Consider the following 23,850-nt stretch of genomic DNA (forward strand, 5'->3'; position numbering starts at 1 on the left):
GGAGGTCAGTCCCTGGCCTGGGAACTTTTGTATGCCACAGGTGCAGCCCACAACACAGCAACAACAGCAACAACAAAATAAAAACTCTGTTGACTACCTAGAATTAGGTGGTGGAAAGCAACACCTGCATGTGAGGAAAACAGCTTGTGGCTCATTAAGTGTTCTCTTTACCCTCCCTCCTGGATTGTCCGGATCTTTTTGTTCTGATTCAGGCTTAAATTAATGAGGTGCACATTAATGAGGTGCACGGGTCAGGGATTGCAACCCCTCACGTTATTTTTCACTTTTCTAGAAACAGCTCAAATCTAGTTCTTGGTTTTTGCCTCCTGGGCAAGTAACTTCTTGGGACTCTTGTCTTCCAGCTATTGATGCCAGGGTTCCAAAACATGACAGCGATTTGGAGGATCATGATCAGACACAAAGCCAAGTCAGTTAAAAAATAATGGAGCGCGCATAACGCCTAACATTCATCCTCCCCACAACTCAGCCCAAGAGTGGATAAGGAGACACCAACGTGCCAGATTTTGTTTGCTGCAGCAGCTGCCGTTACTAACCGGAGCAAAAAAGTTAACTTAGATTATATACAATTTGCTCTTCATTGCTCTAAAAGTCCCCTTCGCTCCGCAATATTTGCGGCAATTCTCCAGTTTTTAATAAGCAGAGGACAGAGCTGATCCAAATTACGCTTCCAGCCGCTGTTGGGTCTGGCCTCCATTTTAGATAATGAGTTAACCTTCTGAATAGTCTTTTCAGGACTAAGAACCTCTTTTTTCTCGCTCTCCGCCACCGGCCTCAGATTTTTCTACAACTCAATCCTGAGTCATGCATGACGACAGTTTTCACACTATTTATGTTAAGGCTCGAGATGACCTGAGGTGATAACATTTGTGCTCAGAAGGCAATGTAATTACTCCAGAGGCCAGAACCGATCTCTCCAATCAGTCTTGGGTCCCCTGTCCCAGCCGCGCACCGAGTCACAGGGCTTCCAGCTAGGCGGAGGTGGGGCAACCGAGGCCGCGCGCTCTTCCCGGCCGCTCCCTCCGGCGGGCGGCGGGCTCCTCCCCGCGGCCCTTGAGGGTACCTGGCTGCAGAGGCGGCGGGCGGGCGGGCAGGGGGCGGCACTGCGTGGCGTCACGCGGCGGGGTGGGAGAGCGGGCAGGTGACACCCCGGCGGCCTCCGCCTCTTTTCCAGCTTGGTCTGCGGCCGGGGCAGCAGGGGCCGCTGTGAGGAGCTCCAAGCTCGCGCCGCCGCCCGCCGCCGCCCTCTGCTCCCGTGTCCGGGGATTCAGCTCCGCTCTCCGCCGGGTGAGTACGGGGCTCCCAGTAGGTGGTTTGGGGCCGAACTTTTCCGGGTCGGAGAGGCGATGGAAGGAGGGAGACCCCGGGGGCTGGGATTCGGGGGCGGCCGGGTGGAAAGAACTCGGGCGCGGCGCGCGAGGAGCGAGATCCGGGTCCCGAAGACTGGAGAGCCCGGCCAGGCCCTGTCTGGACTCTGGGGGGCGCTTCTCAAGTTCCCGCCGCACCGACTGCGGGTTCCCAGGGCTGGGGCCCTTCCCGCTGGAGGGCGGGGCCGCCGCGCTCACCTGCGCCCTCCGGGGGAGACCCCGCGGATCCCAGCATCCCAAGGGGACGGCGGTCCCAGCCGCCCCCGGGCTTTGAGCCTCCAGCGAGCGCTCCCTTGGGATGCGGCCCTGCTGTTCCGGGTGGGAGGGCAAAGGTGCTCGCCTGTGGGAGTGGGAGAGGGACCTGCTCGACCTTGACCGTCGGGGTCACTTTCCCAGCTCTGGGGTCTGGCCTCGCTCGCCATCCCTCCAAATCCCCAAGCCCCTTTCTTTCTGTTACTTTTTTTTCTGGGGCGCTTTTGTGTCCTCAAGGCTGGAATGAACTTGGGGCGCTGCTCTTGCAGCAGGGCGCTGTCTCTTTGGCTCCTCGAACTGCATCCTGTCCCGGCGGCGGCCGCTGGTTGAGGAGAGTGATGAGTACAGAGCGGTAGAGCAGGTCGTGCCGGAGATGGAAATCGGAAAGCCTGTTGTTTCATCTCCCAAGGTATCGGTGGTTAGGAAATGGGCCTTACCCCCTAATCAGCCAGCGCTGATTCTAACTTACCGGATGCCAAGAGAGCGCTCTTTCGTGCTCCCTAGGGGGGAAGCTGGGACAGGAAGGATCTGGTGTCTACTCCTGTCCAGCTCGCTGTGTGGTTGGGAAAACAAGTCCCACACCGACTGAAGAATAGTTTTGGCGAGCCAAGCCTTTTTCCTCTTGCTAAGATATACCCTCGAAAAGCGTTTTCACTTAACCCTATACTCGCAGGTTACTCTTTATGGACTCCTCGCTTTTAACTGCTGTGAAAGAGTCGTGAATATACTTTGTGGTTGCCTCTGCCTTCTTATCAATCACTTACTTGTTAATTCTCTTACTTTGTAGTTTCTGCTCCTACTGCTGGCCAGAAATTGTTGCCCCATCAAGGTCGCTAAAAGTTAAATCTTCCCCCACAGTGGCAGGCCTTTATCTAGTGCTTCCCTGCCAGGCACAGTTCTTGTATCAGTGAACTTGTATCAACTCTTTTAATCCTTGCAGCAATCCTATGGGATAAATAAATGATAACATTATCCTCATTTTACAGCTGAGGAAGCTTGAGACACAGGAACTTGCCCAAGGAGACACTAATAGCTGAAGGGGATTGCAACTCAGGGGGTTCTGGTCTAGCACTGGGGCTGTTGACCACTGTGCTTACTGCCTCACCTGGAGTTCCTTTCTTCCTCCTTACTTTCCCGGAGTCCTGTGCTGTTTCATGCTTCACTGACCAGGCTCCCATTCTCAAGGTCCCTCTTTCCCTTCTTCTATAACTTTGTACTCATTTAGTTTTTTGTTTGTGTGTTTTGTTTGTTTTCAGACAGAGCTTTGTTACTTCTGTTATGGCTGCTACTTTCCATGTATCTTCACTTTTAGTGTAGCATGTAGTGTCTGTCAGTGCATAGCAAAACTTTCCATTTGAACTTGTCCCAAAGCATTTCTAGTTAAGATCATTTATGTCAGCCTCCCTCCCTTTAGACTAGGCACCCAGGTGCAAAACTCAGCTTCACGTTTCTCCCAGTCTTGAAATCTCTCCTATTCAGCTTTTACTTTGTCTCTTCCTTCTAGCCTTTGTCAATCTTACCCCCTTCACCTTCTTCTCTTACCCAGTCTCCCTCTTCCCCACTTCTGAACATTCACTTAACACTCATATCATTACTTTACTGTTGGTTGACTTCTTTCCTAAATGTTCGGTGTCCACAGAAAGGTTGTAAACAACTTAGGAAAGTGACTCTTTGCGCCTTATGATTAATAGTTGCTTGATGTGTGTTTGCAGAATATGGTGCAAAATGAATTAAGGGAGCACAAATGGAGTGGGTTGAATGATGCTGGAAAACTTTCTGAAAATTTTAAGCCAAGTTTTAGAGGAGGTTAGGGAGTTTACACTCGTAGACATGGAGGAGCTGGCAGGCATTGTAGAGGAAGCGTGGAAAGTCTCTGCCATCTCTTTTGCTGCAGACAGGAATCTGGCCATCCTGGCTAAACATTCCATTTAGAAATATAATGGGAGTTCCAGTCGTGGCTCAGTGGTTAACAAATCCAACTAGGAACCATAAGGTTGTGGGTTTGATCCCTAGCCTCACCCAGTAGGCTGGGGATCTGGCATTGCTATGAGCTGTGGTGTAGGTTGCAGATTCATCTCGGATCTGGCGTTACTGTGGCTGTGGCTGTGGCATAGGCCAGTGGCTGCAGCTCTGATTGGACCCCCTAGCCTGGAAACCTCCATATGCCACGGGTACAGCCCTAGAAAAGACAAAAAAAAAAAAAGAAGTGTAATGAAGTAGGGCCGAATTGGTAGAGAACCAAGGAGAACCTTGCAAAACAAGATATGAAACCACCATGAGTTACAAGAAAAAACCTAGTTTCTTGAAAAATAGAAACATGCATAAAAATGCATAAAACATAAATAAGAGATTACCACAGCGGATATATTTAGCAATAGAATGACTGTCTTGTTCTGGCAGTAGATATGATAGTTGGATGAGACTGCAGAAAGGTCAAATGGGAATCTTTTCTCAAAGCCTTGACACAAGGTAATGTGGGCCCGGACTAATCTGAGAGGCATTGTCAGGGAAAAATTGGTTATGCTTGGGGAGGTTCGAGGTGAGGGAAAATGAAAACTGGAAGGAGGACTACACTGGTGAGCTTAGAGAGCCAAGAGGAGAGTTTTGACCCCCTGAGCATGATTCTACCACAATAAATATTTTTTGGTTTTACCTTTGCCTCTTTCCATTTTTCTATGTATATTTTCCTACATCATACTACATATAGGATTTGAGTATTTTGTATTTTTCCTGTAGTCATAGTAAGCATTTTTCATCTTATAGAATTTCCAAACTGCTATTGTTTGGATTATATTTCCAATAATTATAACATAATTTTCTTAACTAATCCACTATTGGACAGAAATACTAGCAGTAGTTATAAACAACTCAGGTTACAGTGATGTTTACCTTGGCAAATATGTCATTTTACAAATTGAGGTTTGCTTCTTTATGCTAGACATTGGAATTACATTAAAAAAAAAAAAAAAGCCTCTGTCCTCAGAGAATTTCTGGTCAAGTTGAAGAAATAGGGCTTTTTTCTAATTTGTTTCATTGTTTATTCTCCCTGGTGCACTATACATACATACATCGACTTTAGAATATGGAAGAATAGCTATTTATCAAACAATCTTGGAGCCTTTGTATATATAATAGCATGTTAGACTGAGAACTAATCTTGAATTTTAATAAAACACACCATATAGCATGGAAAGAAGCATGCCATAAACAATATTTTTAGAGAGAAATGTATCTTAGATATATCTTAAATCTATTTCTATATATATTAGATATATCTTTGATATATTTCTGTGACTCATCCAACTTGGACCACTCACACGTTATGAAAAAGCTAAACACATGCAAATTTAGCACTTTATAAGATTAGTCTTTTTGTAATTGAGATTTTTAGTAACTCCTAATTGATTTGGAAATATTAAAAGCACAAGTTACTGCCTTGAAAAGTAAAATTATCCTTTTTTTGTTAGTGATAAATATTTCTAAACAGGCCATTATTCAGATGAATAAAGTTGCCATGTAACATATAACTCATAAATCTGCCATGTTAAAGACAGATTTTTTTTTTAAGACATGTCTTCATCCACTTGGAGAAGCAACCATATGTCTTGAGCACCAGCAGCCTACCTCCTTTGTTCCCTCTAGTATAAGGTGTAGAGCCAAACCTAGTCACCATTGGGAGTTTCAGAGATTGCATATTCAACAAATATTTGAGTGTCAGTTTTGCATCAGGCAGTGGTCAGCAGGTTGCTGAAGCCCATCTAGCCCTGTGTGGGTTCAAGGGAGGGAAAGACAGTACAGTGTGAATGTGATTAAAACAGAGTATTGGGAAAGCCAAGCAGAGTAAGGCGGAATTGGCTTGCTGAAGTGAAAGAAGAAAAAGTGGAAGGTGGGGCAGCAGAAAAATAGGATGAGGGCAGGAAATCAAATTCAGGCTGAGAGAATGCAGGTATGTTCAGAGAATTGGGAATGTTATAAACACTGCATAGGAGGTTTCCTAGGCACACAGGGCTGAGCTAATGAGAACCTAGTTTGATCTAGTAAAGATTTTGTATTGTACCCTACAGACAGTGGGGAGCCTTTGGAGACCTTTAAAAAGGGAAGGGACCTGTTAAGATTTGTAATTTTTTTTTTTGATAGGCAAGAAACAGATTTATTAGGGTAGAACACTTGTGAGAGATGCAAGCCGGCAGGCAAGGAAGCTCTGCCAAGATTTGTATTTTAAAAGCACCCCTCAGGCAATTGCAGCTTCACCTTTCTGGCTTTATCTCCTTTCTGTCTCTGAGGAAAGGAGAGCTACCTTCACTGTTTACAGTAGATATCTTGATTATGCTTAGTTTTTGTAATTAGTTTGGGAGTAGAAAATGATGTTGTGCCACACATTTACAGAATGCTGTAGCCTGCATTTAAGTTTTTACCCTTTTATTGACAATCAAGAGGTGAAATGTTTGGGCATCTTTTAGGTATCGGTCTTGGTTGCAAAAAAAGGCACTTTCTGTGTGTTTTCTCACAAATCCTCTGAAGCTAGCAAGGTCTACACCAGAATCCTCACAGCACAGCTGGGTGCAGAAAAATCAAGAAAGGTGTGTAAGTGAAGAAGCAAAAAGGATTCTCAATCAGGGAACATTTAGAAGTGCATAGGTAGGATTTAAACCCAGGTAAAGTTACAGTGTTTATAGGCTCTTCCCACACTTCATACTAACCATGGGCTAACAATTTAGAGAGTATAAGAGATATTTGGGCTGTGATTCTAATGATAGTTTTGTGAGGGCATAAGGATAACCATAAACTAAACCTGATTTAGACTTTAGGGCCAGTGGTAGAGATGTGAGAACTAGAACTAGAGGATTTAGCTAGTTGTCCTCATCTAAATACAGTGCCTCCTTCCAGCCAAAAAAATTTGTCTCAGAAGCAAACAAATTAATGCCGACCTCACATTTGAATCCCTCTGCTGTTAATCTTTTAGTTTGCTAGAAGGCACATGCTTATACCTTCAGCCTTTGAAGAATTTCTTTGAAATTCTAAGTATGACTTTAACCTGAAGAAAGAAGGTAGAAATCACATTTTTAGGAAACCAAAGTACTGATTATTGAATAGCTTGTTCCTGAGCAAATGTGGCATTTTAAAAATAAAGTTGTGAGAGCCACTATTCATTGTTCAAGGAGAGGAAAAAGGGGCAATAAATGTAATAGTGAACATTAAATATTTTTAAAATTAAGAATAGAAATATTAGGTCGAACATATGCAATTGCGATTTCTCTAGGAAAAAAATAATTGGATATTGGCAGTTCATGGTTCATCCTATATAAGGACAATCTTCTTCACATCTAACCAGTTGACCCTATGAGCCCAAGCTCTTCATTTCCCCCTAAAGCAGACCAAATGCTTCCCAGGCCTGGTGAACACAGGCTCCTTGTAGCCTGCTCACTGCACCGTTGTCTGGGTCTCTGGTTGTGTTTATTGCAAACGTGTTGGTGCTAGTTAACGCTTGTTATTGTGATTAGATAGTTTAAATGGGTGTATATCTATGAAAGATAAGTGCAAAAGCAAAGAGTATTATTGCTTCTGTGAATGGAATGTTGAATTCTTTGGAAAGATTCCATGTAAGTGAGTGACTAAAAAAGTGATCAGAACTGTAAAGAATAGAAGAGAAAAATTGTGAAAACTTAAACGATAAAATCCTGAACTTGCTTTACAAATTGTTCTGTTTTTGTTTTTTAGAGTTTTCACTTAGAACTTTATAAGTGGAAATTGTAGAAAATAAATCCTGAGTAGGGTTTACATGAGAAAAATGTTAGGGAGGAATTCTTTCTCAAGGAAAATCTTGCAGCTACTTTGGAAAATTGGGGAATGAATGCATGCTTATGTGTCTTAAGGTAAAGTAAATGTTTGTGGTGTGTACATAATTTTTTTGATTCTTTAAATATATTTTTTCGATTAACCAACCAGAACCAGTCAAAATTGCTGCTGCTGTTAGTCTGCCTGTAACAATTTATGCTGTGGCACAGTAAGCCTTCAGAACCTTTGCCTCTGTAGTTATTTTATGCACCACATTAGTAAAGACAAGTGAAAGTTTGCCATTTGAAATGTAAAAAGCAGAGTACATGTAGATTTTTTTTCCCTTTGCTTAGCATACCATGTTAATGGTACACAACTGCTTAGCGTATTTATTTCAAATTAGATTTTTAGTATCCATATAACATTTAAGTTTATTTTAATAATGTAAACCAATGTGTAGAATCTAGAGCTAGTTCTTGCCTCCCTTAAATGACTTCCATAAAGATTGAAGGCAGAAATATAGAGGATAGCATTAGCTAGACTCTATTAAAATTGGTAAATTTTTTAGTGCTATTAAACTGACACGTTGAATTGGGCAAAGTGTAACTTACTCTAGATTCTAATATTAATTATAGAGGTATAGTAATTGTTTTCTGAAGCATTTCAACAAATTAGTTATTTGTTGAAAAAAGACCAAACTCATAAAATGAGAAAAATAAAAGTACATTTTATGGAGTTCCCGTCGTGGCACAGTGGTTAACAAATCCAACTAGGAACCATGAGGTTGCGGGTTCGACCCCTGGTCTTGCTCAGTGGTTAATGCATCCAACTAGGAACCATGAGGTTGCGGGTTCAATCCCTGATCTTGCTGAGTGGGTTAAGGATCCGGCATTGCCGTGAGCTGTGGTGTAGGTTGCAGACGTGGCTCGGATCCCACGTTGCTGTAGGCTGGTGGCTACAGCTCTGATTAGACCCCTAGCCTGGGAACCTCCATATGCTGCGGGAGCAGCCCTAGAAAAGGCAAAAAGACAAAAAAAAAGTACATTTTATTATAATAAAATGTATAAAGTACATTTTATTTACTGAGCACTTACTATATGCCAGGCACTATGATAAATTCTCCACATGCCTTATTTCATTTAATCTTCACAAAAGCACTACAAGGTGATATTGTTTCCATTTCATAGGCAAGGAAACATGCATATAGAAGTTGAGTAACTTGCCCAGGATCACTTGGTTAGAAACAGCACTGGAAGTCAGACCCAGTTCAGTCTGAGCTCTAATACACATGTGCCCATGCTCTTACCACTTTATAATGTGGTACTTTTAATCTGAATTTGTAACATAGGTCTTTTTTTTCCCTTTCTTGTAAGCTGTTTGAGAGGTGATCCTAGACAGTAGAGATGGGAAAGAAGCAGCCAGTGCGGGACGTGTTGATAAAGATGGCACTACTACCGCTCTGGGTGTCTGGTCCTCCTTCCCACTGGGGTACACTTTAGGGTTATCCCACCTAAGGGGCAAAGAAGTCAAACTTTTGCTGAGTCTGAGCATGTCTTTTTTTTTATTTTTTTATTTTTTATTTTTTTGTCTTTTTGCCTTTTCTAGGGCTGCTCCCATGACATACAGAGGTTCCCAGGCTAGGGGTCTAATCAGAGCTGTAGCCGCTGGCCTACACCACAACCACAGCAGCGCCAGATTGGAGCTGTGTCTGCGAGCTACACCACAGCTCATGGCAATGCCGGATCCTTAACCCACTGAGCAAGACCAGGGATCGAACCCGCAACCTCATGGTTTCTAGTTGGATTCCTTAACCACTGAGCCATGATGGGAACTCCGGGGGTATTGTTGATTTACAGTGTTGCATTAGCTTCAGGTTCATAGGAGCATGTCTTTTTAAAGACATATTAAAGTGTTTTGAGCTAGAAAGGACCTTATAGGTACTTCAGATCAGCTTCCTCTTTTACAGATGGGAAAACTGAGGCCTAGTAAAACCAGGTCATTTGGCAAGCTTATTTAATATGATGGGACCAGAAACCAGTTCTGAATAGCGTTCAGTTGTTTTTCTAACTCGTTAATGATTTCTCTTTGTTAACCTTAACTCTGAATATGGTGTCACTTCTGAATTTTTGAAGCTCATAAATTGCCACACCCCATCCTTGTCTGTAAGTAACAGCATTGATTAGTCCTGTAGACACAACTGTTTATCAGAGAAAGGGCAAGGATTATAGGTGGGAAAAGTGAAACGCAAGGCAATGCCATGATGTACCTTATCCTGATAAGATCTAACCCTGAACCACAACTGAAAGTGTAAAAAAGAATACATTATCTTAGCAAATGTGGCTAAACTGTCCAGCCCAAGCCATGCTATCTCATCTAGCCTCCCACCCCACCCCACATCCTCATTCTCAGTCCTTAGCCCAAGTTCTTCCCCTTTAGATGGCTGTCTGGGAATGTCATGGAAGTAGTACCTGTGGGACTGGCTAGGGGTGACATCAGGAGAGAGTTGGTGCTTACTGCTTTGCTGGGTATTCCCTAAAAACCTGTCAAACCTCAGTTTTTTGCGGGGAGGGGAGGCTCCCTGAGGCACATAGAGCTCCCAGTCCAGGGATCAGATCTGAGCCACAGTCTCAAACTAAGCCACAGCTGTGGCAACGCCAGATCCTTAACCGACTGTGCCAGGCCGGGGATCGAACCTGTGTCCCAGCACTCCCAAGATGCTGCCAATCCTGTTGCATCACAGTGAGAACCTCAAACCTCAATCTGTGATCTTCATTTCATTAGTAGACAGAGCAAGGGTGGGTTGTTAGCCATTTCCTTACTAACAGGCAAGTATGCGCTGCTGCTGTTTCTCCTCCTTGTCCTTCTTTGCCTTTATGTGTCACGAAAAAACTTTGCATGTATCATCTTGGTTCTTACTGCAACCCCATGTGATATGTACCTTAACTCAATTTTAGAGACAAAAATGTGAGATTCCAAGAAAATTAAGTGATTTTTTTTTTTTTTTTGCTGAAGTCACTTGGGTGGTGATTGGCAGACCTGGGTCTAGAATACAGATATTCTGAGTATACACCCTGCCATTCTACTTACGTGTGTGTGGCCTTAGAGTCTGTTTTCTCATCTTTAGGAAACATGCATGGGTGAGGGCAGACAGTATGCATATGAAATAGGAGAGTCGCAACATTTACATGTGGTAGTATGTGGTTTACATTCCACTTTTTTCCAAAAAAATATTTGAAATGCTGACAATAAATATATTGAGATCCAAGCACAGATGGGGAAAATCTAGGTGATATAGTTGTGGTAAACAGAACATTAAATTTTAGCTATTAGCTGGGAGCTCATAGTGAAAAAGAGAATGTTTCCACAACTTTAATTTTTTTTTGACATAAAGCATCAATTTGTAAAGTAGTGTTACTTCCATGAAAAATGAATTGTAAAAGGAATTTATCAAGTAGGTTCTTATAAAAAGGATCTTTCTTTCTTTTTTTATTTATTTTTATTTTTAAATTTTTATTATATACATATATATATATATATATTTTTTGTCTTTTTGCCTTTTTCTTGAGCCACTCCCGGGGCATATGGAGGTTCCCAGGCCAGGGGCCTAATCTGAGCTGTAGTCACTGGCCTACACCAGAGCCACAGCAACGCGGGATCCTTAACCCACTGAGCGAGGCCAGGGATCGAACCCGCGACCTCATGGTTCCTAGTTGGATTCGTTAACCACTGTGCCACGACGGGAACTCCCTTTCTTTCTTTCTTTAGGGCCACACCCATGGCATATGTAAGTTCCCAGGCTAGGAGTCAAATCAGAGCTACAGCTGCCTGCCTACACCACAGCAACTTGGGATCCTAGCCATGTCTGCAACCAACGCCACAGCTTGCAGCAACACCAGATCCCCAGCCCACTGAGGGAGGCCAGGGATCGAACCCCAACCTCATGGTTACTATTCAGATTCATTTCCACTGAGCCGCAACGGGAACTCCAAATTAATATTGGTACTTGATAACTCATTTTTTATGGACATTAATGAAAGCAGACTCTTTGAAAGCATTTCTCCAAATGCACCAAGGCTAGGCTAGTAAAGTTGAGATTCTCATAGTGATCTACAATAGTAATTCATACTAGGTAGAGCAGGATTTCTTAAACCTGAGATTGGTGTATGGATGAACTTCAGAAGGGCTATAAACTCTCTAAAACTTCATATTTGGGTATACATCATCTCTGGGGAGGTAGCCCAGGGCACCATAATCTCAAAGGTGAAAAGCTATTGACTTAGGAAAGACATAAATAAAATATATAAAATGCTTAATAAAGTTTAACTTACTGTGTACATGTAAAACGCTTAGCCTTGGAGTTTCTGTCATGGCTCAGTGGTAACGAACCCGACTAGGATCCATGAGGATGTGGGTTCGATCCCTGGCCTTGCTCAGTGGGTTAAGGATCTGGTGTTGCTGTGAGCTGTGGTGTAGATCACAGATGTGGCTCGGATCTTGCATTGCTGTGGCTGTGGCTGTGGCATAGGCCGGCAGCTGTAGCTCCATTTTGACCCTTAGCCTGGAAACGTCCATATGCTGCTGGTGCGGCCCTAAAAAGCACAAAGAAAGAAAGAAAGAAAGAAAGAAAGAAAGAAAGAAAATAAAAATAAAAGGCTTAGCCTTTAATGTTAATGTTGGAATTAGGCATATATTGTTGACATCCATCAACTGTGTAGATTTTACCCATGGTACAGGGACACAGTACAGCTAGTTATGTCCTAGAAAAGAGCTGTCTCCTCTATTCATCCATGGTAGTTTTCACTTCTGTTTTCCTGGTTCTCTAGGAAGAAAGATTTCTACTTTCTTAAGTGTAAAATCAATATTCACACATTTATGAAATAAACATTGGCTGTTTTCTGTGTGTTAGACCCTGGAGATATAGAAATCTAGAATTCAGCTTCTCTCCTCATTTGTTTCTCTACCTTAAGCCCACATCCAAATTAGCAGCAGTCATGACAGCTTTGCCCACAAAATGTATCCTGAATCCATCTACTTCAATAAACCCCTAATCTTACTGTCTTCCTACCATCAATTTTCTACCAAGCAACCAAATTAATTTTTAAAAGCATAAGTCAGATCATGTCACTGCTTTGCTTAAAAGCCTCTGATGAGAGTTTTAGTTTAGAAGATGTAAAAGATTCTAGAGCTGGATGGAGGCGATAGTTGGCACAATAATGTGAATGTATTTAATACAACCGAATAGTGCACTGAAAATTGTTAAGTTGGTAAATTTGATGTTATGTGCATTTTACCATATTTTTTTAAAAGAAAAATAAATATTCATAGGAAAAACCCCCATACCCTTTGATGGCTTCCCATTATACTTAAAATAAAACCCTGGCTCTTTCACTGAGGCTTCAGCACTGCGCATGGCCATGTCTCTCAGTCATCTAGCATCACTCTGCTAGCTCTACCTTTGACATGTTGTTTGTTCTTGCCTCCACGCCTTGGCCCTTGCTGTTGTCTCCTCCAGGAGCACTCACCCCTCAGATCTTTTCAGATGTCTTTCCTTCCAGCCACTATTCTTTTTCTTTTTCTTTTCTTTCTTTTTTCCCAGGTTAGGGGTCGAATTGGAGCTACAGCTGCTGGCCTACATCACAGCTACAGCAATGGCAGATCTGAGCCTTGTCTGTGACCTACACCACAGCTTATGGCAACGCTGTGTCCTTAACCCACTGAGCGAGGCCAGGGATCAAACCTAGATCCTCATGGATCCTAGTCAGGTTCCTTAACCTCTGAGCCATGAAGGGAACTCTTCCAACTACCTTTCTACTGTTGCAGCCCTCTGCCTCTGGAGACTTTACCATATCAGTCTGTCATGTTTCATTTCTTCATACCTTTTGCCACATTTGTTTTATTTATGTTTGTGTTTATCTTTGTTTGTCTATCTTCCCACAAGAAAATGAATTCCATGAGAACAGGGATCTTGTTGTATCCCTAGTGTCAAGAAGCATGCTTCTAGAGTTCTGGAGTTGTGACTCAGTGGATTAAGGGCTGGACATAGTCTCTGCAAGGATGCAGGTTTGATCCCTGGGCTTGCTGAGTGGGTGAGGGATCTGGTGTTGCCACAGCTGTTGTGTAGGTTGCAGATGTGGCTCAGATCTGGTGTTTCTCTGGCTGTGGGATAGGTCAGCAGCTGCAGCTCTGATTCGACCCCTAGCCTGAGAATGTCCATATGCTGCGAGTATGGCTGTAAAAAGAAAAAAGAGAAGGGTGCTTGGCCCATAATGGGTACCCAGATATTTATTAAATAAATGAATGGAGATGTGGTCTCTTTCCCCCAGGACCTTTCAGTTTCTGATAGTGAGTCTTAGGAGCTGTGCTTGTGAGCAAGTCTTTGAGAGCCTCTGGGTTAGGTCTTACATGGAGAATGGTTAACTAGTTCTGCCCCAAATAAAGTTATGTGGGGAAGGAGGAAGAGAGAATGATTTTGGGGAAAAAAAGAGTCAAAAACATATGAACTGTGTCCACTCATTCAAGGATGGAGAGAACCTTTTCTTCTTTTCTATCTCCCTCTTCATCTAAAAGAAAAGAGAAAACAAACCTATGGCTACATTATCAGAATCCAGGCATGAACCGTGCCCAAGCCAAGCTTAAAATGAAAATTGTATGAGATATTGTATCTCACATTCCCAGAAACACCTGACACTCCTGGATGGTTTATTCTTCAACTAAGGAGTTCTCTCTCTTTTTTTTTTTTTTACCCTTAGAGGATTCATTATGTGCATTCAATTGTATTAGTCAAGAAGACTGTTTTGCCAAAATGAGACCAAATTCTTCTAAATCTTTATATCATTCCAGAATTATCTTCTCCAGCACACGTTTCCCCAGTGACAGTCAAAACTCACCTTGTCCATCATACCAAGGTAGTTTTTTGGATGGATAACTGGAGTTTTGTGGTCATGTTTTTCATTAATATTTTTCATGGTAAATATCAGAAAAGATACAGATTCTCTGTGCTTCACATGGAAACTCATACTTTAATATAATCAGAAAAATCAGACTGCTTTCTGACTATAAAAATAAGGTTGTATGCTGATTTCAGAAACATAGGAAACCTGTAACAAAAAAATGACAAAACAAAACAAACTTGTAACAAAAAGAAAACAGACATCATCCATTATCCCACCAACTAGACATTACTATTGCTAACATTTTGGTAAATTACTTTGTAGTCTCTTATAGGCATTTTTAAAAGATTATCAGAGTTTTTCTTGAGAAAAAAAAAAAAAGAGAACTCCTTGGTTGAAGAATAAACCATCTCCTAGTATACTTAAAAAAACCCTTATAAACATTTTTAATGTGAAAATTTTTTTTCTTTTTTAAAATACTCATGGAAATTTCCAAACACTTATGAAAGTGGAGAGAATAATGAACTAGAGGTATCTACCACCAAGGATCATGGTTAATCTTATTTCCTCTGTAAATACTTCAGTATACCTCCAAGAGATAAGGAAGTATAAATCAGGTTATGACTAAAAGAGCAGTAGTGTAGAAATTCTTAACTAGGCTCAGTAAGTTAAGAACCCTATTAGTATCCGTGAGGATATGGGTTCAATTCCTGGCCTCACTCAGTGGGTTAAGGATTCAGCGTTGCCACAAGCTGCAGCGTAGGTTATAGATGTGGCTCAGATGTGGCTCAGATCTGGCACGGCTGTGGTATAGGCCGGCAGCTGCAGCTCCTATTCAACCTCTAGCCTGGGAACTTCCATATGCTGTAGGCACGGCCCTAAAAAGAAAAAAAGAAAAAGAAAGAAATTCTTGACTAATAAGATGATATGCAGTCCACAACAAATTATATAAACAAAAGAAGAGATTAAAGACAACAGAAACTTAGCAGTGCTTATTTCGTGTAGGTAAATATTAATGTTATTAATCTGATATTGTATTTCAATAACTTTGCTGTTTCTCTAAAAATTCAGTTGAAAATGCAGTTTCCACCTATACCAAATGAATTTTTAAAACCCATCTATTCTGGGGGCTAGTATAGGGCAAAAGTGTGAACTGGGTACAAAAAAGTCAGCAGTTTAAAATGTTCTTATAAGGTCCCATACTATGTTTATTTGATACATTTTCTTAAAGTTATAAATACCTCATCTGAACTGGAATAAAAACAAGACAATTTTAAGCATTAATAATGCAGGGTAAAACCATTTATATTCATCTGGGTTTAAATGAGTAGTAGAAATAATTTTTATTCTCTTAAAAATACATGATAACTTTTAAAGAAAAGGAGCAAAATGCTGAAAGTCTCTGGATAATTATTTATATTTCAATTATCGTGAGGTATAACAGAATTCAGAGAATACCAAGAAAATTTACTTGACAAAGAGAATTGCTGGGCCAATCAGATTGCTGGCTTGTCACACTGTCATTGGAGACAAAAGTAGGGTGTGAATCAGAGAAGGTTGATCCTTTGGTCCAGCCCAGAACCTAGACAGGTATTTGCATGTATGGATGGAAAGAAATGAGAAGGGCAGAGAAAATGAAGGAAAATTGAAGAAGAGGAAGGTCTGAAAGAGGGAATGGTAGGAGGCCAAGATTTGGAGGCTGGGAACATGGTAGATTGTGGTGCCAAAATTGGTCTTAGGGAAACTGGGTCAGGGAAGGTTTTGGTTGAGATTCTGGAAATTTCATTTCTGTTCCTTGGTAATCACTGCAGGTTAAGCGAACACATTACACACCTATTTGTAGAATTTGAGACTTCTATGTTTTTTCCTTTTTTGTTTTTTTGTTTCTTTGTTTTTGCATTTTAGGGCCACACCTTCAGCATGTGGAAGTTCCCAGGCTAGGGATCGAAGTGGAGCTGTAGAAGCCAGCCTGTGCCACAGCCACAGAAATTCGGGATCGGAACCAAGTCTGCGACCTACACCACAGTTCATGGCAATGCCGGATCCTTAACTCACTGAATGGGGCCAGGGACTGAACCTGCAGCCTCATAGTTACCAGTAGGATTTGTTTCTGCTACACCACAGTGGGAACTCTGAATTTGAGACTTTTAATCAGTGGCCTTTTCTAGGCACTTTCTTCATGATGGGGCATTTAGAGATTCAGCAATGTTGAAATATTTCCAAAATGAAATGGTTAAAACTCATAATGGTAGACAAAGCCAGAATCATTAGAATTTCTTCCTTGTCTCTCCTCCCCCACCAAGGGAAAAATCCATGGCAGTCATTTCATGTAAAACTAACTAGAAAGAAAAAGTCTTTCTTTGTTTACTTAGAAAGACATTTGTAAATATTCACTGTGACCACTTTTATAGGGAAGTCATTGTTTTAATCTTGCACTGTCTGCAATTTCTGTTTGTTGATGTTGAGCTGTTGTTTGAAACAGCCATAGCTAGAGGGGCCCACACTGAGATAATATTGAACTAAACTACATTTTTCCATGAAGATAAATAGTGGGGAATATCTTAGTCTTTCAAAGTTGTTGCTTCTGGAATCATTCACATCAAAATTATTTAACTTCAAAATTAAATAATGCTATTTAGCAATACTATACTTTATTATAAACATATTTTTACCTCCATTATGCATTAAATCAGTTTGTCTACTAGCCTAGGAGTATAACTGTACTTTCCTTGGGAAAATCTTTTCCTCCACTAAAATAAATTACAAATTTTGTTCTCAATTGGAGGTGTCTTTTGAAGACATGGAATAAATGCAGTTCCTCTGCTGTCCTAAATCTATGTTAGTTTTTAATTTGTTAAACAGCACTGAGACAGCTTAATAATTTTAGAACTGAATGAAGAACATGTTATAGATACAAGAACAGTTTGTCAGGAGTTCCTGTGGTGGTGCAGTGGAAATGAACCTGACTAGTATCCATGAAGACTCGGGTTCGATCCCTGGCCTTGCTTAGTGGGTCAAGGATCTGGTGTTGCTGTTACTGTGCTGTAGGCTGGAGCTTTTGCTCTGATTCTACCCCTAGTCTGGGAACTTCCATATGTTGTGGATGTGTTCCTAAAAAGAAAAAAAAAAAAAAAAAGAGTCTGTCAATCCAGAGTCCATTTATCATGAAGTGTGTAAGATGCTATTGAAAATCAGTAAGAAATCAGTGAAATTATCCTTGAACAGAGAAGACTGTGTCCTAAAGTCCACAGTAGATCTGTACTTGACCCAGTGGGAGAGCCTCTGGTTTTTAATTACAGCCCAATAGCATTATTTTAAGCATTGCAACATCATTGGTTATCTAATTTCTCATCCCCGTGGTAGAGTAGGGACAGCAAATTAGAATGAATGGGATCTAATAGAAACAGGAATGCTGGTAACAGTGTAGTGGCTAACAAGCTGTTAGGGAGGGACAGGGAATCTCTCAAAAGCTGATGCAGGTATTTATTTGAAAGGCCTGGCAATTTGGAAATTTTTAGTGTAGGGCAAAGATCCATAGCCATAGATCTGGATGGTCCCAGAGAGCATGACAATGATACTGCCGCTCTTAATAATATCCCTGAATCATCCAGAAAAGTCAGTGTATAATGATGATTGAAATCTTTTAAGAAGTATTTTACGTTTTTCTTTTCTTTCTTTTTTTTTTTTTTTTGTCTTTTGCCATTTCTTGGGCTGCTCCGGAGGCATATGGAGGTGCCCAGGCTAGGGGTCGAATCGGAGCTGTAGCCGCCAGCCTACACCAGAGCCACAGCAACGCAGGATCTGAGCCGCATCTGCGACCCACACCACAGCTCTTGGCAACGCCGGATCGTTAACCCACTGAGCAAGGGCAGGGATCGAACCTGCAATCTCATGGTTCCTAGTCGGATTCATTAACCACTGCGCCACGACGGGAACTCCTATTTACGTTTTTCTATCAGAAGCACTTTTTGAAGTGATTACACCTACAGATAAGCATTTCGATTATCTAAAACATTCACTTCTATGGAATACTGCATTCCTGGATGAGGTTGAATAAATGAATTATACCCAGAAATAGAAAGCAGGATGAATTAATTTAATGTTACTGTTACTTTTCTTTCTTTTTTTTTCTTATTCTTTTTAGGGCCCACCCGAGCACAGCATATGGACATTACCAGTCTAGAGGTCAAATTGCAACTGTAGCTACTGGCCTATGCTACAGCCACAGCAACGCCAGATCCGAGCCTAGTCTGCAACCCACAGCACAGCTCATGGCAATGCTGGATCCTTAACCCACTGATCGAGGCCAGGGATGGAACTCACATCCTCATGGATCCTAGTTGGGTTTGTTACTGCTGAGCCGTGGTGGGAACTCCTACTTTTCTTTCTTTTTTTCCTTTTTTTTTCTTTTTTTTCCCCCTTTTTTTGGCTGTTCCCCGGCATACAGAAGTTCCCAGGCCAGGGATCAAACCTGCATCACAGCAGTGATCTGAGCCATAGCAGTAATAGTGCTGGATCCTTAACCCACTAGATTACCAGAGAACTCCCCACCCTCCACTCTTTTGTCCTTTGAAACCCTCTTTCACTGTGTTCACATTCTGTCATATCTTCAGTGCTATCATCTGTAAAATAACTGAGTCATGTCTCTCTTCCCTACCCCATGCCCATATACTCTTTGTGAGAAAATTCATCTATCCATCCACTCAACAAATATTCTCATGTCAGACTTATCCCAGGCATTGTCTCAGGTTCAAGAGAGGCAGCAATGCCCAGAATGCACAAAGATCTCTGCCCCAAGGAGCTTATGTTTCCAAATGTTGTTGGGGATCGGGGGGTAGGAGTAGGGGATTAGACGTTAAACAAATATAGAATATTGGATGGAGTTCCAGTCATGGCTTATCAGTTAATGATGACTAGTATCCATGAGGATGTGGGTTCGATCCCTGGCCCTGCTCAGTGGGTTAAGAATCTGCCATTACTGTGAGCTGTGGTATAGTTCGCAGATGAGGCTTGGATCCCATGTTGCTGTGGCTGTGGTGTAGGCCGGCAGCTGTGGCTCCAGTTAGACCCCTAGCCTGGAACCTCCATATGCCACGGTGCAGCCTTAAAAGACCAAAAATAAGTGAATAAATAAATAATAAATAAGTAAATAAATAAATAAATAAAATATTGGTAAAAGTGACACTGTAGCAGACATCTGAAGGAAGTAAGTTAGCCATGGTTGGTTTCTGCAAGAAGAGAATTCTTCATTGTTAGGACAGTAGTTTCAGATGCTTTGAGGCAGGGGTGTTCTTGGGTGTTCAGGAAAGGGGAAGGGGGAGTTCCTGTTGTGGCACAGTGGAAACAAATCCAAGTGATATCCATGAGGCTGTGGGTTAGAAGATGGTCAGGGATCTGGTGTTGCCATGAGCTGTGGTGTAGGTCGAAGACAGCTCAGATCCTGCATTGTTGTGGCTGTGGCTGTGGCTGGCAGCTGTAGCTCCCAATGCAGGCCTAAAAAGCAAAAAAAAAAAGGAAAGGGGAAGGAAACTACTGTGGCTGACACTAGCCAAGTAAGAGGAAAGGGGAGAAGGAAAGATCAGAGAGGTAGTCAGGACCACTTAAGGTCTTGTAGCCCCTTGTAAGAACTTCGACTTTTGGAGTTCCTGTTGTAGCTCAGTGGTTAACAAATCCGACTAGGAACCATAAGGTTGCGAGTTCGATCCCTGGCCTCACTCACTGGGTTAAGGATCTGGGATTGCCGTGAGCTGTGATATAGATTGCAGGTGCGGCTGTGGCTTTGGTGTAAGCTGGTGGCTACAGCTCTGATTAGACCCCTAGCCTGGGAACCTCCAAATGCTGTGAGTGTGGTCCTAGAAAAGACAAACAAAACAAAATTAAAAAAGACCAAAAAAAAAGAACTTTGACTTTTGATGTGAGTGAGGTGGGAAGATGGCACATTTTAAGCAGAGACGTGACATGACTTGTGTATTTTTATTTCTCTTTGTTATTTATTTATTTTTTGGTCGGATTTGTTAATCACTGAGCCACGATGGGAACTCCTGTTTTTTCTTTAATGTGATGGATACATTACAGGGACAAAGGTGAAATCAGACCATTTGAGAGGCTCTTGCAACAATTCAGATAAGGGAGGACCATTATTAGAGTGAAAAGCTAAAATATTTAAAAGACAGTTGTCAGGATTTGCTGATGGGCTTGATATAGGGGTGAGAGAAAGGGAGGCTTCTCAGATTCAAAGACACTACCTGTTTGGACGGACTGGCCAGGATTCCCCTATCCTCCCATTGCTTCATCTCACTCAGACTGTTACCTTTTCACTTCCATGGGCAAGAAAAACAAAACTCTCCCTTTTTGGAGGCCTTCTCTGGCTTTGCTCCCTCTGCCTTCCTCTCCTTTCTTTCTTTCTTTCCTTCCTTCTTTCCCTCCTCCCTCCCTCCCTCCCGTCTGTCTGTCTGTCTGTCTGTCTGTCTGTCTTTTTAGGGCCGTACCCATAGCATATGCAGGTTCCCAGCCTAGGGGTTCAATCAGAGCTGTAGCTGCCGGCCTATACCACAGCAATGCCAGATCCGAGCCGTGTCTGCACCCTGCACCACAGCTCATGGCAATGCTGGATCCTTAATCCACTGAGTGAGGCCAGGGATTGAACCTGCGTCTTCATGGATGCTAGTCAGGTTTGATAACCGCTGAGCCATGACAGGAACTCCCCGTCTGCCTTTCTTAACCCTCTTTATCATTTTCTTCTTCAGTCATCTGGCATCTGTCTTGACCCCCATCCAATATCATACTGGGAAACATCAAAATCCTTTCAGAGGCCAACTTACAAGAAGCCTTGTTAGACAGAGATCATTGTCTGACCCAGCTGTGATCGGCTCCACCACACTGTAACTGCCTGCTTTAATAGCCTGTCACTGCACCTTTTCACCTGGAAATGTGCTAAGACATCATCAGCTCTAATATCCCTTCTTCAAACCCAGCCTCTGGCTTGTCAGCTCTCTTACACTGTCCCTTCCCCCCCCCTCCCCACTTCCAGTTTTATTGAGATATAATTAACATACAGCACTATGTAATTTTATTTTTTTAATTTAAATTAAATTTAATTTAATTTGTCTTTTTAGGGTCGCACCTGAGGCATATGGAGGTTGCCAGGCAGGAGTCAAATCAGAGCTGCAGCCACCAGTCTACGCCACAGTCTTAGCCATGTCAGATCCGAGCCAGTGTCTGCGACCTACACCACGGTTCACGGCAACGCCAGATCCTTAACCCACTGAGGCCAGGGATTGAACCTGCGTCCTCATGGATGCTAGTCAGATTTGTTTCCGTTGAGCCACGGTGGGAACTCCCAGCACTATGTAATTTTACAGCATAATGATTGGCTTCATATACATCCTGAAATAACTACCACAATAAGTTTAGTGAACATCCATCATCTCATATAGATACAAAATTAAAGAAATAGAAAAGAATTTTTTCCTTGTGATAACTCACCCTCTCCTAACACCTTTTATATATAACATATGGCAGTGTTAATTATATTTATCATGTTGTACGTTACATCCCTAGTACTTTATTTTATAACTGGAAGTTTATATCTTTTGACTACCTGTATCCAATTTCCCTTCCTTTCATCCCCTGCCTTTGGTAACCACAAATCTGATCTCTTTTTCTATGAGTTTGTTTGTTTGTAAAGTATAATTGACCTCCAACGGTATTAGTTCCTGGTATACATCATAATGATTTGATATTTGATATATGTCAAAATGATCACCATGATAAGTCTAGTTACATTTTGTCACTGTATAAAGATATTACACATTGTTATTGACTATATTTCCTACACTTTACATTTTGTACCCATGACATTTATTTTTTTATTTTTTGTTTTTTTGTCTTTTTGCCATTTCTTGGGCCGCTCCTGCGGCATATGGAGGTTCCCAGGCTAGGGGTCTAATCGGATCTATAGCCGCCGGCCTACACCACAGCCTCAGCAACGCGAGATCCGAGCTGCAACTGCGACCTACACCACAGCTCACGGCAATGCCGGATCCTCAACCCACTGAGCAAGGCCAGGGATTGAACCCACAACCTCAAGGTTCCTAGTCGGATTCGTTAACCACTGAGCCACAACGGGAACTCCCCATGACTCATTTATTTTGTAACTACAAGTTTGTACCTCTTAACCGCCCTCACCTATTTCTCTCCTTCCCAAACTCCTACATCTTCCTTACTCTCAGGGAGGCCTTTGTATTCCCTTGGTCTCTTCAGCTCTCTTCTGTATTTATCTAGCAAACCCCTAATTACAAATTAACCCTACAGTCATCCTCTGTATGTACAGGCAGCTGAACAGTATTGCAGAAAACTAGGTAAAAAGGTAAATTTGATAATCTGTCAATATGTGGTTTCCAGTCTCAGCTAAATTCTGACCAAGACTGCTTCATCCTTTCACTCAGTGTCTCAACCTTGGTTGTATAACAGCATCTTCTGGGAACTTAAAAAAAAATCTCAATGCCTAGCTGTCCAGGCCAACTAAATCTGAAATTTGGGAGTGAGATTCTAGCAACAGTGTTTCTTAATGTTCTCTAGGTGATTTGATAGGCAACCAAGATTGCGAACCACTGCTTTCACCTTGGCCTTAAAAGATTTTCATGTTCCATTCCTCTCAAAACCTACTGCCTTCTTTCACTGCTCTCCAACTAGCCCTCCACTCCCACTTAACCTATTTATAAGCTCTCAGCAATCGACTTCCCCTCCTACTTTGCTAGAAATATTGAAGCTTTGGTTGATGAATCCTCTCTTTTTTTGTCCCCACTTAGAAAACTAAACTTCTAGTGAGGGCCTGGTTAGTGCTGGGCGCTGTGCGGGGTATTGGGCAGAGAGTGGTGGACAGGATCAATACAGCCGAGGCCTTCCTGGAGCTTACAGGCTAGTGCCAGAGCAGGCAGGTGAATGAGGTAGTTACAACACATGGTAAATGCTCTGGTGAGGCAATAAGGTGTCACTGGGGCACATGGGAAGGGCCCCGATTCAGATCCAGACCTTATTAATTCATCTCTGTCCCGCCCATCTTTCTCATTCCTTTCTTGGAGGATGACCAGGTATCCTGTTCCTGCGGAGGCGGAGAACCACTGTGCAGGCCTCCCTTTACATCCCCTCCCTTTCTCCTCCAGTCCTTCCTTGGTTGTTGCTTGCTGTTTCTATTGTTTGTTCTTCTTCCTGTAAAAACACTGAAGGTTTTACCAGCACAATAAAGCTTGATCTTGCCTCTCCTTTCTTTTCTCTAGCCATTACAAGCAGGACCCTGAAAAGTGACCTGTTCATGTCTTGTATTCCTCACTTGCCTTTATATTTGGCCTCTGTCTCCCTCATCATTGTCTATCACTTTTCTCCCCTAAAGTCATGGTGGCTCCCAGGCTAATGCAAGTTGGTAGAGACCCTTCAGCCTTGTCACATTGGACCTCCCTGTGCATTTGACTGTGTCACTGCACCTTCTTCAGAATTTCCTCCACTTTTGTTTCTGTAATTCTGCATCTACTATCAGTTCTCCTCCGGTT

The 23,850-nt window shown here is 42.2% G+C and overlaps 1 protein-coding gene across 2 annotated transcripts in view; it reads left to right on the forward strand.

Moving 5' to 3' along the window:
• Positions 1–1,177: 1,177 nt before the first annotated feature.
• ELOVL7 (ELOVL fatty acid elongase 7) overlaps positions 1,178–23,850 on the forward strand; it is a 93,422-nt gene continuing 70,749 nt past the window's right edge. The window contains exon 1 of one of the 2 annotated variants that reach the window (XM_047755604.1): positions 1,178–1,305. The gene's annotated coding sequence lies outside the window, so the exon portion shown is untranslated. Of the gene's footprint in view, positions 1,306–1,623; positions 2,047–23,850 lie in introns of those variants that run through there. The other variant, XM_047755643.1, reaches the window with a different exon arrangement.

The sequence above is a fragment of the Phacochoerus africanus genome, chromosome 1 (assembly GCF_016906955.1).
Source record: "Phacochoerus africanus isolate WHEZ1 chromosome 1, ROS_Pafr_v1, whole genome shotgun sequence".
NCBI lineage: Eukaryota > Metazoa > Chordata > Mammalia > Artiodactyla > Suidae > Phacochoerus > Phacochoerus africanus.